This window comes from Pongo abelii, chromosome 4 (genome assembly GCF_028885655.2).
Source record: "Pongo abelii isolate AG06213 chromosome 4, NHGRI_mPonAbe1-v2.0_pri, whole genome shotgun sequence".
Taxonomy (NCBI): domain Eukaryota; kingdom Metazoa; phylum Chordata; class Mammalia; order Primates; family Hominidae; genus Pongo; species Pongo abelii.
The window spans coordinates 29,614,668-29,633,914 of NC_071989.2; the positions used below are offsets into that span (position 1 = coordinate 29,614,668).

General features: G+C 36.0%; 1 long non-coding RNA gene across 1 annotated transcript in view; it reads right to left on the reverse strand.

Moving 5' to 3' along the window:
* Positions 1 to 17,109: 17,109 nt before the first annotated feature.
* The window catches only part of LOC129059360 (uncharacterized), a 28,625-nt gene continuing 26,487 nt past the window's right edge, over positions 17,110 to 19,247 (reverse strand). Inside the window, exon 4 of the long non-coding RNA XR_008525186.1 lies at positions 17,110 to 17,972. This is a non-coding gene — a long non-coding RNA (uncharacterized LOC129059360). The remainder of the gene's footprint in view (positions 17,973 to 19,247) is intronic.

The following is a 19,247-nucleotide window of genomic DNA, read 5'->3' on the forward strand; positions in this document are numbered from 1 at the left end:
GATTCTATTACCACTTCCCATCTTGCTCCTCATCTAGGGCTTGTTGTGGTTGCTACTGCCTACTTCATTTGTTGAGTGACTTGGGTGGAAAATTTTAGTTAAGTATATTTCCCAAGCAGGGTGCCCACTCTGATGCCATTTTCAGAGGTCATAGCCTTGGGCTTGCACACAGCCACTTTGGGATAATGTTGGGGTTCACAGGTCTGCTTTTGAAAGTATCCTGTGATATTTCTGTAAATCTACCTACCTCTGTTGGTACCACATGCAGCTATAGCTTTCACTAGTTGCCAACTGGCTTCTCTCTTGTTTTTCACAATGTCCTCAGATAGAAATTGTTCCACAGTCTGATCAAAATTTTGGTGCCTCTTCGTGGGTCTTCCGTCATGCTAGTCTTTGAGGTTTGTTCTGATTCAAAGAGGAACTGTTATTAGCAATCTCTTTCCCCAGTTCTCAGTTCTCTCTGGTAAACCTTTAATTTATATAAAGTTTAGCTTGTTACCTTATGGCGTTGTCAGTCTTTTCTCAATTTTTTTTTACCACCATTGTGTTCTAGAGTGTAACTGGGCTTATTTTTCCCCAACTCTGTCCCAAATAACATCAGTTCTTTGGGGTTTCCCCTGCGCAAACACTCTTTGCTACTTTTCCAGATCAAGACATAGATACAGCGACCCACTTCTCTTGACGTGACACTTCTTATAAGTGGGATCCTAGTAAAGGCCCTAGCTTATGGTCTTTAGGGCTTACCTCTCCAAGCCTGTAACCTCAATCCTACTATGAGCTACAGGAGATCTACTTGTGTCTTCATATACTCAGCCTGCCATGTCTAAGATGAAACTTCCACCCTACAGGTGGGGCCAGGTGGAAGAAGAGAGTCCAAGCCTTTTCAGCTGTTCTTGCTTTAATGAGAACTTCTGCCAAATGAAGTGATGGTAAAGAAAAAAGGCTGATGGTTTGTTTCTTGGGGGAGATCTTCACCTCATGACTCATTGCTGGGAGAACAGGAAGTCCTGTGTTCTTGGATACACCTGCAAAAGTGGAAAATTCTGCATGCTGAGCTTATGAGCAGGAAGAGTGGGTCATGGCTCAAATGCCATAGATTCACTATTCTTAGCAAGATTTGATCGACTTGCTTGAATAAATGCTCTTTTTATATTTGCTGTATTCCCTTAGGGTAATTTCTAGAGATTTATGAATGGCAAGCTTATAAATTTACCATTTTCACTAGTTATGCTGTTTCACTAGAGAATGTGTCTGCCTTGATATATATGCCACCATTCTAGAAGTCATAAAGCTCTCATAGAAATGCGTTGAAATAGTTTACTTGTAAGGGCATCTGTTGATTTTCAAGCACAATGTAAGACTAGATTTTCCACTTTTCTTTTATTTCTGCATCCATACGTGGACAGCTGGTACTCTCAATTCTGCAAGAAATGGAACGAAGGCTACTGTATGACTCTCTGGATAATGGTACCTATATTCCTGTGTTGACTCTTTCAACTTTCCTCTTTAGTACTTTGTGAAAAGAAAACTGTAATTTTAAAGAACCTTTCATTCCCCTAGGATAAAGGATGTAAGTGGCCCCTAATGAATATAAAGAATAAGTATATGATGATAGTTTAGTTTCTGAAAAATGAAGAAAAGAATACTATTTCAGTGAGTGAGTCCTTTTATCAAAATATCAAATAATTGACTTTCTGGCACTATCTTCATTCTTTCTAGTATCCTCAAGGTAAATCTACAAAAAATGATGTCTATTTAGTTTACTGAATCCTATGTATAAAATGTAATGACTAACTCTTTGTATCTCCAGCAGAGTTGAATCATAGGGTGAAATTTTGTGCTGTATAAACCTAGAAGACATAAATCTAGTCACTTTATTGCACAGATTGGTAAACTGAGGTTCACAAAGACTAACTATTTTGCCCATGGTGACATAAATGGTTACTAACTGAAAATATGAGCTCATGAATCTGGGTTATGTTTTCTTCCCACTACATCACTCTGCTTTACCAAAAAATGTAGAACCACTTCTCTTTCCAAAGAACAAAATAATTCTGTTATTGTTGTCTTTTGGAAAATATATAGATGACACTTGGTGTAATTTATGGGCTCCAGGTAGTTATCCATCAGTGAGCAAAAAGAACCATATAGCGTCATGTGATTACACATAGAGTGATCAATAGCTACTGGTTACTTTTTTTTTCACTTTTATTGCCTTGAGTATTACTGAAGAAGTCAAAATGTTATAATTTATTAGAAGCAGGGAAGGGACACTTTATTCTGCATCTCTTGGTAGTTTCTGATGTTATACTATATTACTATGATAGGTGAGTTTGGGGGAAGTTTTAGAAGGAGCAAAATTAAGTGCCCGTATGACACTAATATTCTTTTTAGGGAATCCAGAGATAAGAACTTGCCTATAGCTATATTTTTCTCATAGGTTTATCTGAAAAGGCAGGGAGGCATAGCAGAGACTGTCCTAAAATAAGTAAGTTACATAATTTATTAAATTATTTATTGAAATCTATAATTCAGTAAATTTCCACCCTCTGTTTCCTTCTTTCTTCATTCTTAAAGAGTAAATCCTAATTTCTTATCAAAATTAATCTCTTAAAAATAAGCAATTCCACATCACTGTTGCAAACTTAAGTAGTTCTCATATATGTATTTAGACTTTTATCCTTCTAGTAGCTCAACTTTCAACATTTCTTCTATTTTTTTTCAGATCAATTATGTATTCCTAGCCTACAATGTACTCAGAATAAATTAACCTTACAAATAATTTCCATTAGTCTATAATGTATTTATTGAATAATATCCTTTTTGTAATAAGATGAGTACAGTGCATGCAAATATTCCTGGAAGTCAGTACTGAATGTGAACCACATAAACATATAGCATGAAAGCCAAACTCAAAGTGTCCTTCAGCCAAAGTCCCCTTATATGCATACATAAATTCTTGTGGCCATTCTAGCACCATCTGATACAAGAGAAATGTGATCGTGAGAAAAAGGTGGACAGAAAGAAATAGTAATGTTAGCTAATTGCAGATAAATAGGTTATTTTGCAAAATTTATAAAAAAATACATGCTCACGTGAGTACACTATTAATGCCCCCTCATGGGCCCATGTAAGAGAGTGGTCTTGAAGGTTAATCTGTATTAGTTTTCTGATAAAGGTTCTTCTGCTTCTATTCACTCCCAACACTTTGGGAGAAACAGCTCTACTCATGTAACTCTTGAGAAACATCTCTACTCATTTGAACCCTTCCTGTGAAGGATGAGATTACATTTACTCTAGGACTTTAGCTTCTTCAATTATCTCTAATGTTACCGCATTATTTTCTTTGTTTATAGGAATTAATCCTATTTATAAAATACAAGTATAGTATCACATTCTTCATTTATTTAGAATGTATCACATTCTTCATTTATTGTATCATATTCTTCATTTATTTACTTATACTTTCCAATGCCTTCTATTCTTATTTAAATAAATCTGAGGTCCTTATCATTGTTTACAAAGCCCTGTCTTATCACTACAACAAAATCCCCTGTCCCTCATGTCTGTTATTAAATATCCCAATCACACTACACTTATTCATGGTTCTTGAGAAACCTAGATGTGTTATAATCTCCTGGGTTTTTATCTATTTTTAATCTAATGTTCTTGGAAAGATTTCCCAGTTCTTCACAAAGCAATCTTCTATGTGCAGTTGATACCTATTTCTAAATGTTCTCCTAGACAGTTTCTGACGAGCACCCCAACATCATTAATCTCTCTGCAGTTATTTTAAATAGGATTTGCCACAATTTGAAATTAGCTACCTTATATGTATAATAGATCTTTATAATTTTTTTTTCTGTGAGAGCAAGGCATTCTCTCTTATTAATCACTATTTCCTCAGTGCCTACACCAGTGGCTAAAATTCTAGTGATGTTGGATGAATGAGTAAATAGCTACGGATATTTAGAAGATGGAGAGAAGTTATCACCTGAAGAAAATGTGCAGGGTAAGTTGAGAAGACATTGCAAAGAGAAGGAAACAAAAGACTACAAATTGTAAGTAGTTTACATTGTGAAACAGGCGTGTCAAATTTACCATTTTTCCACAGTTCACGCATACTTTGGAGATACTGTGAGTTTGGTTTCAGACTGTCACAATAAGTAAGTCATACAACTTTTTAGATTTTCGAGTGCATATAAAACTATGTTTATACTATATTGTTGTCTATGAAGCATGTGGTAGAATTATATCTTTAAAAAGTACGTATCTTAATTTAAAAACAATTAATTGCTTAAAAAATACTATTATCTTAGCCTTTAGCACGTTGCAATATTTTTGCTGTTGCAGGGTCTTACCTCGATGTTGATTCCTGGTAAATGATCAGTGTGTTTGTTGCTGAAGGCCATGGTGGCTTTGGCAACTTTCTACCATCAGACAATGAAGTTGCTGCACCAATGACAATTCCTTTTACAAGAGGTTGCCCTGTAGTACTTAGTGCTGGTATTTTACCCACAGTAGAACTTCTTTTAAAATTGGAATCAATCCTCTCAAACCCTGCTATTGCTCTATTATAGTGTATGTAACATTATAAATCTTTTGCTGTCATTTCAACAATATTCACAGCATCTTCATCAGAAGTAGATTCCATCTCAAGAAGCCTTTACTCATCCAGAAGAAGCAACTCCTCATCCATTCAAATATTATGATAAGATTGCTGCAATTTAGTCACATCTTCAGATTTCACTTTTAATTTTAGTTCTCTTGCTATTTCCACCACATCTGCAGTTACTTCATCCACTGAGGTCTTGAATCCTTCAAAGTCATCCATGAGGATTCAAATAAATTTCTTCCAAATTCCTGTTAATATTGATATGTTAGCCTACTCCTATGAACCTTGAATGTTCTTAATGAATGTAGAATGGTGAACTATTTCCAAGAGATTTTTAATTTACTTTGCCAAGATCTATTGGATAAATTCCTGTCTATGGTAGACACAGCCTTATGAAATATATTTCTTAATGATAAGACTTGAAAGTCAAAATTACTCCTTGATCCTTGGGCTGCAAAATGGATGTTGTGTGAGCAGGCATAAAAATAGCGTTAATCTCATTGCACATGTCCATCAGAGCTTCTGGAAAAATAGGCGCATTGTCAATGAGCAGTAATATTTTGAAAGAAATATTTTTCTGTACAACAGGTCTCAAAAGTGGGCTTATAATATTCAGTAAACCATGCTGTAAACAGATGGGTTGCCATCTAAGCTTTGTTCCTCCATTTATGGAGCACAAGAAGAGTAGACTTAGCATCATTCTGAAAGGCTCTATGATTTTCAGAATGTTCAGAATGATAAATGACTACTGGCTTTAGTCACCAACTGTAATTGCCCCTAATAAGAGAGTCAGCTTGTTGTTTAAAACTCTCTTTCTTCTTGAATCTAAAATGCTGACTTTTTTCTGGATGTAACACTCCTGGCAGCCAAATATGTCTTGTTATAAAGAGAAGATTTTGGGGCCAGTTCTTGTGGTTCTGGAGACAGAAACATTGGATAAAGTCATCAAGATCGTAAATAACAACCCATATGGAAATGCAGCTGACATCTTCACCACCAATAGAGCTACAACTTGGAAATATCCCCACTCGTGTGGTGGAAGTCAGAGAATTTTGTGGACAAACTTTTAGAAGAGTCTTAAAGCCATTCACCATCTCTTCAGTGGAGATAGTAAACAATGATCAGCACTGCATTTTATTTAAAGATTGTCCCTCTAATCTTTCACAATGCTCCATTTCTGCCTCAGTAATAAAAGGTCAGGGGTGGAAAATTGGGTAGAAGGTGGGTATTTAAAAAAGGTCTCTGATGCTATTGTAGTTCCACATGAAGTGCTTCTGTCTTTGAGTCCTCTGCTTAATATTTGACGTGGATTTATTCTGCTGTAAGCCGAAGTGAATGCCACTAATCCAGTGCCTTTGCAAATGTTCTCATTTACCAGCTTCTGATCTTCCCTCATGGGAGACACTAATTTCTGTGGCAAACAGGTAACTTCTGAGTTAACTTTCTTTCTTTTAAGATACTTTCTTGAACATAATCTGAAGTAAGACTTCTACAAGGAAATGCCGGCCCACAGCTTCTGTGGAGTTACATGCTGTTCATCTGTGGTTCTCAGAAGGTCCCTGTGTCAGACACTTGTAATTTTTTTTCCCAAAATATTGGGAAACATATTTCACCAAAAGGGTCTGATAGTGGAATTTGCCAGGTGAGGAAAGTTTGATCTTGAAGCTTACTTTCATTCCTTATTTTTTTTTTTTTTTCTCCACCGTCAGAGACAACACAGCCTGGAACTAGAGGCCTAGAAATCTGGCTAAATTTCCTAGAAACAAAACTGTTTATTTTTGCAAAGAGAAATTTCATTACTTTCTCATTCTGCTCCCAGATCAAATCTCCAATATTCGTATTTCCTTCAATACTTGTCTATTTCTGTCTCTGTAAGAACCTGTTTCACTATTGATGCTGTGCTCTCTGTCATCAATTGTTCTGATTTGGGGATATTCCATTCTTCCTGTAAGTGCTGATCTCATTTGTAATTGAAAGCCCCTTGTGCTTTCAATTTAAATGCTTCCTGATAAATAGGATCTGTTATTTCACTTGGTGTAGGGCATTTAAAAAAGAGCTGTCCAATTCTGTTCTCTCACCTAGTATGTTCTTGGCCAGCTTCTTCACTCAATTCATTTTTCTTTTGTTCACCTGACTTTGCTACTGCTTGTCAGTTTATATGTAACCTGATTGGTTCTCTATCATTGCTGTTGCTACAGTTTTAATGCTTCAGTCTCAAACTCTGGTCCTATAACTTAGAGCAGTCTCCAAACTTACTACCTTCTTCTGAAGTGTTTGGATTTGTGTTTTCTACTGGGTAAGCTGCATAATCTTTTCCTTAACCAACAGCTCATTAATCTCCTTTTGATGTAAAAGGATTTGATTCTATTGCAATCTCTGGGAGTGTTTTTGTAGAGCATAAACTTCTTTCAGATGGTATGCAAGAGCATTCTGGAGATAATTGTTCCTTTAAACACATTTTTTTCCGTCATTGTTCAATTGCACGACAACTTCATGATGGGCCCTCATTGCCAGCATTGTCTTTTTTCAGCCTTTTGTTCTAGTCGATGATTTTCTTCAAAAACCATGCCTTCCCAGGTCCTAACAGTCTCCTTATGTTTCTATTAATTGTTCTTTAAATTCTTCTTTAGAACATCTCATTCTTTCTTGTTTATTTTTTTCAGCTCTGTCTGAATGAGGCTAATTCCTTCGGATTCTTTAACGGAATTATTCCTCCAGCTTATTTATTTGCACAGTGTACTTTTGTTTCAGTTTTCCTTTCTCCTCCTGGGATTTTTCCTTTATTTCAGTCAGTTGCTTTTTCAGGTTTTCAATTTTTTCTGGTCCTTGCCTTTGCTCTTGCTTTTCCTTTTCCTTTTGTCCTTTCCCTTTGACAGCCATCTTGGTGTCTCCAGTGGCCTCACTGTTGTCCTTGACCAGCCACTGACACTCAGGCTGGCTTTTTCTCTAAGAAAGGCAGCATGTAAAGTGAGTAAATGCTCCCTCTGGGTCATTCCCATGCACGAACAGTGCCTCTGCACCTGACATGGCTGGGGCACAGGGATAAGGTAGAACACACCAGTGCAATGTATGTGCAGTGAGTATGCAAGTGGTACAGGTGCCTGAGCCTGCCCAGGATAGGTCACACTGGGTGGGCAGTCCTGCTTATCCTTTGAGCTTTGAAACCAGACATTGACTTCTCCTCTCTAGCTATTTAAGTCCTAGATGGCATTGTCTTTCAATAGAAGGCTATTTTATCTCCGTTGAAAATCTGTTGTTTATTGTAGCCACCTTCTTCAATGATCTCAGCTAGATCTCTGGATAACATGTTGCAGCTTCTACATCAGCACTTACTGCTTCTTCTTGCACTTTTATCTTATGAAAACACCTTTTTTCCTTAAACCTCAAGAACTAATCTCTGCTAGCTGCCAAGGTCTCCAGATTCCTCATCTCTCTCAGCCTTTCAATAATTGGAGAGAGTTCAAGCTCTATATCAAGCTTTGGCTTAAGAGAATATTAAGGATGGTTTGATATTCTATCCACACTACTAAACCTTTCTCCATGTCAGCAATAAGGTTGTTTTGCTCTCTTAACATGTGTGTCTTCACTGAAGGAGAACTTTTCTTCAAAAACTTTTTCTTCTCATTCAAAATTTGGTTAACTATTTGGTGCAAGAGGCCTAGTTTTCAGCCTATGTCAGCTTTCTTTTTTTAATAATTGCAATTTTTATTTTAGATATGAGGGTACCTGTGCTTGTTTGTTACATGGGTATGTTATGTGATGCTGAGGTTTAGATGTCAAGTTCTTGAATTCATGGACCATGATGTTTTTAATCTTTGTCAACCCAGTGTTCATCATAGTGCATGATATACGATGGGTATTCAGTAAATCTTGGTTAAATTAACGGGATTTTATTTTATTTTATTATTATTTCAATAGTTTTGAGGGAACAGGCAGTGTTTGGTTACATGGATAAGTTCTTTAGGTGTGATTTCTGAGATTTTAGTGCATCTATTACCCAAGCAGTGTACAATGCACTGAATGCATCGTCTTTTATCCCTCACCACACTCCCAACCTTACCCCCAAGTTCTCGGAGTCCATATATCATTCTTATGCCTTTGCATCCAAATATCTTAGCTCCCACTTCCAAGTGAGAACAAATAATGTTTGGTTCTCAATTCCTGAGTTACTTTACTTAGAAAAATGGTCTCCAACTCCATCCAGGTTGCACGAATGCCATTATTTCATTTCTTTTTTTGGCTGAGTATTATTTTACGGTATTTATATATCACGATTTATTTATACACTCATTGGTTGATGGGCATTTAGGCTGGTTTCATATTTTTACAATTGTGAATTGTGCTGCTATAAACATGTGTGTGCAAGTGTCTTTTTTATATACTGACATCTTTTCCTCTAGGTAGATATTCACTAGTGGGATTGCTGGATCAAATGGTAGTTCTGCTTTTAATTCTTTAAGGGATCTCCACACTCTTTTCCATAGTGGTTGTATAAGTTTACATTTCCACCAACAGTGTAAGAATGTTTCCATTTCACCACATCCATGCCAAAATCTATTATTCTTCGATTTTTAAATTTTAGCCATTCTTGCAAGAGTAAGGTGGTATCACATTGTGGTTTTGATTTTCACTTTTCTTGATAATGATGTTGAACATTTTGTCATGTTTGTTCACCATTTGTATATCTTCTTTTGAGAATTGTTACTCATGTCTTTAACCCACTTCTTGATGAGATTTTTTTTTCTGATTTGTTTGAGTTCCTCATAAATTCTGGATATTAATCTATGTATTCATGCAAATACATAATTTGCAAATATTTTATCTCACTCTGTGGGTTGTCTGTTTACTCTGCTGATTATTTCTTTTGCTGTGCATCAGCTTTTCAGTTTAATTAAGTCCCAACTATTTATCTTTGTTTTTGTTAAATTTGCTTTTGGATTCTTGGTCATAACCTCTTTGCCTAAGCCAATGTGTAGCAGAGTTTTTCAGATGTTATCTTCTATCTTCTATAAGGTGAAAGATGAGGATCCAGTTTCATTATTCTATGTGTGACTTGCCAATTATCCCAGCACCATTTGTTGAATAGGGTGTCTTTTCTGCACTTTATATTATTGTTTGCTTTGTTGAAGATCAGTTGGCTGTTAAGTATTTGGCTTTATTTCTGGGTTCTCCATCTGATTCCATTGATCTACCTGCTTATTTTTATACCAATACCATGCTGTTTTGGTAACTACAGACTTGTAGTATAGTTCGAAGTTGGGTAATGTGATGCCTTCATATTTGTTCTTTTTGCTTAGTCTTGCTTTGGCTATCTGAGGTCTTTTTTGGCTCCATATAAATTGTAGGATTGTTTATTTCTATTTCTGTGAAAAATGATAATGGTATTTTGATGGGAGTTGAATTTATAGAATGCTTTTGGCAGTATGGTCATTTTCACAGTATTGATTCTACCCATCCATGAGCATGAGAAGTGTTTCCATTTGTTTGTGTCATCTATGATTACTTTCAGCAATGTTTTATAGCTTTCCTTGTAGATCTTTCACCTCTTGAGTTAGATATATTCCTAAATATTTTATGTTTATTTTTTGCAGGTGTTATAAAAGGGTTTGAGTTCTTGATTTGATGCTCAGGTTTGTCGCTCCCAGTGTATAGCAGTGCTACCAATTTGTGTACATTGATTTTATATCCTAAAGCTTAACCGAATGCATTTATCAGATCTAGAGGCTTTTTGGATGAGCTTTTAGGGTTCTCTAAGTATAGGATCATATCATTGATGAACAGCCACAGTTTGACTTCCTCTTTACTGATTTGGATGCCCTTCATTTTTTTTTTTCTTTTCTGATTGCTCTGGCTAGGGCATCCAGTACTGTGTTAAATAGAAATGGTGAAAATGGGCATCCTGTCTTCTTCCAGTTCTTAGGGAAAATGGTTCCAACTTTTCCTCATTCAATATAAAGTTGGTTGTTTGTTTGTCATAGATGGCTTTTATTACCTTAAAGCATGCCCTTTCTATGACGATTTTGCTGAGGATTTTAATCATAAAGAGATGCTGAATTTCATCAAATGTTTTTTTCTGCATCTACTGAGATGATCATATAATTTTTGTTTTTACCTTTGTTCCTGTGGTGTATCACATTTATTGACTTGTGTATGTTAAACCAACCCTGCATTCCTGGCATGAAACCCACTTGATCATGGTGTATTATCTTTTTGATATGCTGTTGGATTTGGTTAGCTATTTTTTTGAGGATTTTCATCAAAGATATTGGTTTGTAATATTCGTTTTTTGTTATGTCCTTTCCTAGTTTTGATATTAGGGTGATACTGACTTCATAGAATGATTTAGGGAGGTTCCTCTCTTTCTCTATCTTTTGGAATAGTTTCAGTAGGATGGTACAAATTTTTCTTTGAATGTCTGATAGAATTTAGCTGTGAATCTACCTGGTCCTGGGTTTTTATTTGTTGACAATTTATTTTATTACTGTTTCAATCTTGCTACTTTTTATTTGGTCTATACAGAGTTTCTGTTTCTTCCTGATTTAATCTAGGAGGATTGCATATTTCTAGGAATTTATCCATCTCCTCTAGCTTTTCTACTTTTGTGTGTAAAAGTGTTCATAATAGCCTTGAATGGTCTTTTGCATTTCTATTGGTTGTAATATCTCCAGTTTTGTTTCTAATTGAGTGTATTTGGATTTTTGTCCTCTTTTCTTAGTTAATCTCATTAATGATCTGTTGATTTTATGTTTTCAAAGAACCAGCTTTTCATATCATCTATCATTTGATTTTTGTTGTTGTTATTATTTCAATTTTATTTCATCCTACTCTGATCTTTGTTATTTATTTTTTTCTGCTGGCTTTTGATTTGGTTTGTTCTTGTTTCTCTAGTTCTTTGAGGTGTGAACTTAGGTTGGCTATTTGTGCTCCTTCAGAACTTTTGATGTAGGCATTTATTGATGTGGGATTTTCTCTAACGCTGCTTTTGCTGTGTTCCAGAGGTTTTGAAAAATTGTGCCACTATTATCATTAACTTCAAATAATTTTAAAATTTCCATCATGATTTCATCATTCAGCCAAAGATCACTCAGGAGGAGATTATTTATTTTCTATATATTTGTATAGTTTTGAGGGTTCCTTTTGGAGTTAATTTTCAATTTTATTCCATTGTTATCTGAGAGAGTACTTGATATAATTTCAATTTTCTTTAATTTATTGAGACTTTTCTTGTAGCCTATCATGTGATCTATCTTGGAGAATGTTCCATGTGCTGATTAAAAGAATGCATACCCTGCAACAATTGGATAGAATATTCTGTAAATATCTGTTAAGTCCATTTATTCTAGAATATAGTTTAAGTACATTGTTACTTTGTTGACTTTCTGTCTGATGACCTGTCTAATACTGTCAGCAGAGTATTGAAGTCCGCCACTATTTTTGTGTTGCTGTCTGCCTAATTTCTTAGCTCTAGTAGTAATTATTTTATAAATTTAAGAGCTCCAGTATTAGGCACATAGATATTTAGGATTGTGATGTTTTTCTGTTGGACTTGTCTTTGTATCATTATATAATGTCCCTTTTGTCTTTTTAAACTGTTGTTGCTTTAACATCTGCTTTGTCTGGTGTAAGAATAGCTACTCCTGCTTGCTTTTGGTGTCCATTTGCATGGAATATCTTTTTTCACCCCTTTACCTTAAGTTTATGTGAGTCCTTCTGTGTTAGGTGAGTCTCTTGAAGATAGCAGATACTTGATTGGTGAGTTTTTATCCATTCTGCCATTCTGTATCTTTTAAGTGGAGCATTTAAGCCATTTGCATTCAATATTAGTGTGGGGATATGAGGTACTGTTCTATTCATCATGCTAGTTGTTGCCTGAATACCTTGATATTTTTTTCATTGTGTTACTGTTTTATAGGTCCTGTGAGATTTATGTTTTAACAGGGTTTCATTTTGGCATATTTTGAGGTTTTGCTTCAAGATTTAGAACCCCTTTTAGCATTACTGGTAGTGCTGGTTTGGCAGTGGTGAATTCTCTCATCATTTCTTTGTCTGAAAAAAAATGTTATCTCTCAATGTATAAAGCTTAGTTTCACTGGATACAAAATTCTTGTCTGATGACTATTTTGTTTAAGGAGGCTAGAGATAGGACCCAAATCCCTTCTGGCTTGCAAGGTTTCTGCTGAGAAATCTGCTTTTAATATGATAGGTTTTTCTTTATAGGTTACCTGGTGCTTTTTTTTCCCTCACAGCTCTTAAGATTCCTTCCTTTATCTTGACTTTAGATAACCTGATGACTATGTGCCATGGTGATGATGTTTTAACAATGAATTTCATAGTAACTCTTTGAGCTTCTTGTATTTCAATGTCTAGATCTCTAGCAAGACCAGAGAAGTTTTTCTCAATTATTTCTTCAAATAAGTTTTCCAAACTTTTAGAATTCTCTTATTCCTTGGGAACATCTATTATTTTTATGTTTGCTTGTTTAATATAATCCCAAATTTACTGGAGGCTTTGTTCATTTAATTTTTTTGTTTTTCTTTGTTGGATTGGGTTAATTCGAAAGACTTGCCTTCAAGCCCTGAAGTTCTTTCTTCTACTTATTCGATTCTGTTGAAACTTTCCAGTGTATTTTGCATTTCTCTAAGTACGTCTCTCTTTTACAGAAGTTATGTCTGTCTTTTCTTTATAATATCTATTTTTCTGCAGACTTTTGCATCCAAATCCTGTATTGTTTTTAAAATTTCTTAAGTTGTTTTTCACCTTTTTCTGGTGCCTCCTTGAGTAGCTTAATAATCAACCTTCCAAATTCTTTATCTGACAATTTAGAGATTTCTTCTTTGTTTTAATCTATTACTGGAGAGCTGGTGTGATCTTTTGGGAGTCCTTGTTTTGTCATTTTACCAGAATTACTTTTCTGGTTCCTTCTAATTTGGGTAGACTGTTTCAGCGGAAAGATCTGGAACTCAAGGACTGCTGTTCAGATTCTTTTGTCACACAGGGTGATCCCTTGATATGGTGCTCTCTCCCTTCCCTTAGTGATGGGGCTTCCTGAGAGCCAGACACCAGTAATTGTGTATTAGTCTATTTTCACACTGCTGATAAAGACAAACCCAAGACTGGGCAATTTACAAAAGAATGAGATTTAATTGGACTCATAGCTCCAAGTGGCTGGAGAGGCCTCACAATCATGGCAGAAGGCAAGGAGGAGCAAGTCACATCTTACCTGGATGATGGCAGGCAAAGATACAGCTTGTGCAGAGAAACTCCCATTTTTTAAAACCATAAGATCTCGTGAGACTCATTCACTATCACAAGAACAATGCAGGAAAGACCCACACCCATAAGTCAATCACCTCCCACTGGGTTCCTCCCACAACATGTGGGAATTGTGGGAGTTACAATTCAAGATGAGATTTGCATAGGGACACAGCCAAACCATAACAGATTGTTGTTGTTCTTCTGGGTCTAGCCACCCAGCAGGACTACTGGGCTCCAGGGTGGTTCTAGGGAATGTCAGTAAAGATTCCTGGGATGTGATCCATCTTCAGGTCTCCAAGCTATGGATACCAGCACCTACTCTGGTGGAGGTGGCAGGGGAGTGAAGTAAATTCTGTGGGAGTCCTTGGTTATAATTTTGTTTAGTGTGCTGGTTTCCCCAAATACTGATTATACTAGCAATGAATTTGTCAAGTGGACAGACTTGGGACCCCTGGTTAGCCAGAGTGTTGCAGGTGGTGGAAGTAGCTGTTGTTTTCTTCTTCTTGGAAAGGGGCTGTTCTGTTATGAGTTGCTGTTATGGTTTGAGTTGGTTGGTCTCCAGCCAGGAAGTGGTGCTTTCAAGACAGCGTAAGTTGCAGTAGTAGAAGGGGGATATAATCTTGCTCTACGTTGGCCAGGATAAGTTTTCAGGTTACTCAGGCAATGGCCAGGGCCATAGAGCTCCCAAGAATTTATGTCTTTTGTCTTTGGCTGCCGGAGATGGTAGAGAAAAACCATTAGGTGAGGTCAGGGTGAGGTGGATCTGAGCTCAGACTCTTCTTGGGCAGGACTTGCTGCAGCCCCTGTGGGGGATGGGGGTGTGGCGGTCAGGCCAATGGAGTTATATCCCCAGGATGATTATGGCTGCTTCTGCTGAGTCATATCAGTTACTTGGGAAACTGGGGAAAGCTGGCAGTGACAGGCCTCACCCAGCTCCCAGGCAGCCAGCAAGTCCAGTCTCACTCCTGCTATGCAACCCCAACCACACTGAGTTTATATCCAGGCAGCCAGGGAGCAGGGTTGAAATCTTGCCCAAAGCTACAAGCCTCCCTACTGAGAAAGCAAGCATGGCTCCAGCCTTGTCTCTCTCCCCACCTCCCTGCACCTTCAGCTGTGGCTTCTATGCTCCTATCTATACTTCCTTTTCACCTTTCTGGATTCTGTTCAGTAAATTCGTGCTCAATTGACATTATTACACAGTTCTGCTAGGAGCTTCCTTCACCCTGTGGCTCCTCCCCAGTTTTTCTGGCTGCCTTCCATTCCCCAAGGACCTCTGTGAAATAAGGCTGGGAATGGCTTCCCTGGATTCTAGCTGGGGACTGGGAGTGCCCACAAGGCTCTTCCCACTGCTTGTTCTACTTTTATATTTCACTTGGCTCCCTAAATCCATTTCAGCTCTAGGTGAGGTTAAACCCTTCTCCCTTGATGTGGATTTTCGGGTTCCCCAGTGGGGATGTGTTTTCAGAGGCTAACTTTTCCCCCTCTCACACTTTGAAAACTCACAGTTTTTTGGCTATCTTGTGGCACTTGCAGCAGCAAACTGCTTCCTTCAAAGAGTTCAAACTCACAGATTTTTGGCTATCTTGTGGCACTTGCAGCAGAAAACTCTTCTTTCAAAGAGTTCAAACTGTGAACTCTTTTAGTTTTCCTGGTATGTTCCTGCAGTGGTTCTTAGAGCAAAAGTTCACTATGCGAGTCTCCAGATGTTGCTCTGTCCATCCAAGTGGGAGCTGCACATTAGTGCTGTCTCTCATCTGCCATTTTCTCCAGATCATCCTGTGTCAGCTTTCAGTATGCCTTCTTAAAAAAGTTTAATTATGTCTAGCTTTTGATTTAAAGTGAGAGACATGAAAATATTTTTCACTTGAGGACTTAGAAGTCACTGTAGAGTTATTAATTGGCCTAATTTCAATATTGTGGTGTCTCAGGGAATAGGAGGTACCTGAGAAGAGGGGGAGATAGATGGAACAATGGCTAGTGGGTGGAGCAGTAAGAACACACACATTTACCTATAAAGTTTGCCATCTTATATGGGAGTGATTTGTGGTGCTTCAAAATCATTACAATAGTAATATCAAAGATCACTGATCACAGATCACCATGAACATATAATAATAAAGAAAAAGTTTGAAATATTGCAAGAATTACTAAAATTTGACACAGAAGCAAAAAGTGATCATTCATTGTTGGAAAAATGGCACTGATATACTGGCTCAAGGCGGGGTTGCCAGAAACTTTCAATTTGGAAATTGGCTTTGGATTTTTTATGTGAAGCATAATAAAGCAAAGCACAATAAAATGAGGTAAGCCTGTACTAAAACTTTTCTTGCTAGTTCAGAATAAACTAAGTAAATCCATCAGCAAAATATAAAAGTTAATTTGTGTTTCTTTGTTGTTAAATTTTAAACCATATGCATAAAATTAAAAGGGACACAATAGAAAGTGAGGTTAAAAACTCTGAAATAAATTCAACGAGCTTAAACTTTAAATACCCATATGTTATTGACTTAATTGTGATCACCCCTAAGGTTTTTATGTTGAAGGTCTGAACTCCTGGTACCTCAGAATGTGACTGGTTTTGGAGACAGGGCCTTTAAAGAGTGTGGCTATTAGAATAAGGCTTTAATCTAGCAAGACTGGTATCCTTTGAAGAAGAGGAAGAGACACCAGGGATTTGAGTGCACATAAGATAGACCATATGAGGACACAGAAAAGGTGGTTGCTTGCCATCTGCAAGCAAAGGAGAGAGGAGAAACCTTAAAAGACATGAAACCCACCAGCACCTTGAACTTGGATTTCCAGCCTTCAAAACTATGAGAAAATAAGTGTTGTTGCTTAAGCCAGCCAGTCTATAGTATTACAGCAGCCTTAGCAAATTAATACTTCATATGAAGTTTTAAGATAATGTGAATTAATATTAGAAAACCCTATTGCATTTGCTCTCTTTGAAATGGATAAAATAACATCATCAGAATTTGTTAAAATTTTATTTTATTTTGCTAAAATAAAAGAGATTTAATTTAAAAAATATTTTTAAAGAAGTTTTATATACTTGAACTTTGTAAAGACAATAACACATGCAGTCAGGAAAGGAAAAAAATCTGAGAATGATTACATGATATTAAAATGTATGCTATTTTAAGAGTTATTATGAATCCAGCTAAGTGCAATTTGAAATAAGCAAAAAGTAAAGTTTGTAAAGATTAAGACTTTAAAAATTTGTGGTTAGTGGTGTTGGTTGCTTGTTTGTTTTTCACCAGGTATGAAGTTTTTATTATATTCAGTATTTTCCTTATACAAAAAAATTTGACCAATGATTACATTATGTCTATGATGTCTTATTTAATATTTCCTCTGACCATCAAAAACTGATGATGAAAAAACATCATTTTTGCCTTCCACAGATTAAAAATTATAAATTTAGAAAAATCGAAAGAAACCCCCTACATACACAATTATTATCCAGTAATCTTTTTATTGCACTTTGAAATACCAGGTGGGAATATCAACTTATTATAATATTAAATTGTCACAATATTAAAATGGTGCTCTTCTTATACTTCTCATTTATAAAAGTCAGTCATTTTTCAGGTTAATCTGCACATTCTCATATATAATAATGTCACTATACCTGCAGATCTTTTATGGGTTTATTATTTTCCTTTAGTTCTATATAAATTTTAAAAAGAATTTTTATATAGCAATTCTATATAAATTTTAAAAACTGTCAGTTCATGTAAGCATATATCACTGAAAAAATGGTATTGATTGAATTGTGCTAAATCTGCATATCAACTTGGAGAAAAGTCATTTATGTAGTATTTCAACCCATGAATATGAAAATGTATATTTACATCTACATTTATCATTTATTTTGTTTTTGATGTGTGATAAAATTTATAATTTATCTATACACATATATGGCCTTTCATAGATTTTGTTAGATTTATTCATAGAGACTTGATATTTTTGAAAAAAATACATAAATGGAGGAACCCTATATGAGGGCCCTATGCAGAGGATATGAATGGCTTAGCTTCAGGGATGCTCTGTCCAATAGCTTTCTGAAAGGTGGAGCTGGGAGATTTGCAGAACAATGATTCTGAAAAAAAAATGTTGTTAAAAATATGCAGTGTCTACATGTTTACTGCTGGTTTATAGAAATGCACCTGATTTTTAATAATGTTGCTAAAATATACGTAATATATAATTTAAAATCTTAACTATTTTAAGTGTATAGTTCAGTTGTGTTAAGTACATCTATACATTGTGAAACCAATCATCAGAATTATTATATTTTCATCTTGCAATACCGAAACTCTACACCCATTAAACAATAACTCTACTTCATAACGTATTCCCTTAGCACCTAGCAACCACTAGTCTACTTCCTGTCTGTATAAATTTGACTGCTTTAGTTATTTCATATAAATGAAATTATTAAATATTTGTATTTTCACAACTGGAATATTTTACTTAACGTACTGTCCATCAAGTTTATCTATGTAAACCCTAATCCTAACCCTAGCATAGTATGGAGTTTTCTTCTTTTTATTTTATTTATTTATTTGTTTGTTTTGAGATGGAGTCTTGCTCTGTCTCCTAGGCTGGAGTGCAGTGGCACCATCTTGGCTCACTGCAACCTCTGCCTCCCAGGTTCAAGCAATTCTCCTGCCTCAGTCTCCTGAGTAGCTGGGACTACAGGCACCCACCACCACCCACCAGGCTAATTTTTGTATTTTTTAGTAGAGACGGGGTTTTGCCATGTTGACCAGGCTGGTCTTGAACTCCTGACCTCAGGTGATCTGCCTGCCTTGGCCTTCCAAAGTGCTCGGATTATAGGCGTGCACCACTGCACCCAGCCAATTTCCTTCCTTTTAAAAGCTGACTAATAGTCCATTGTATGTCTATACCACATTTTGTTTATGCTTCTACCTTTTGACTGTTGCGAATAATGCTGCTGTGTCCATGAGTGTACACATATCTCTTTGCAATACTGTTGTCAATCCTTTTGGATATATACCCAAAAGTTGAATTACTGAGTTTTGTTAATTTGTACTTGATTTTTCATTTTTAATTTGTATCCAACAAATTGCTGAATTATACTATGAATTATAATAATTTGATGTAGAAAATTCTTTTGAATATTATTGTTATACACATATCATTTGAAAGTAAAATTTTTTTATCCTACTTTCCCATTAACATAGTTTTATTTCACACATTAATAAGATGGCTAAGACGTCTAGTACAATGTTCAATAAAAGTCAATTTCTAGAATATCTTTTTTGGTTTTCAACATCTGCAAGAAAGCTTTCAAAGTAGTAACATAGTGTTTTTGTACATATCTTTGCTAGCTTAAGAAAGTTAGCTTCTA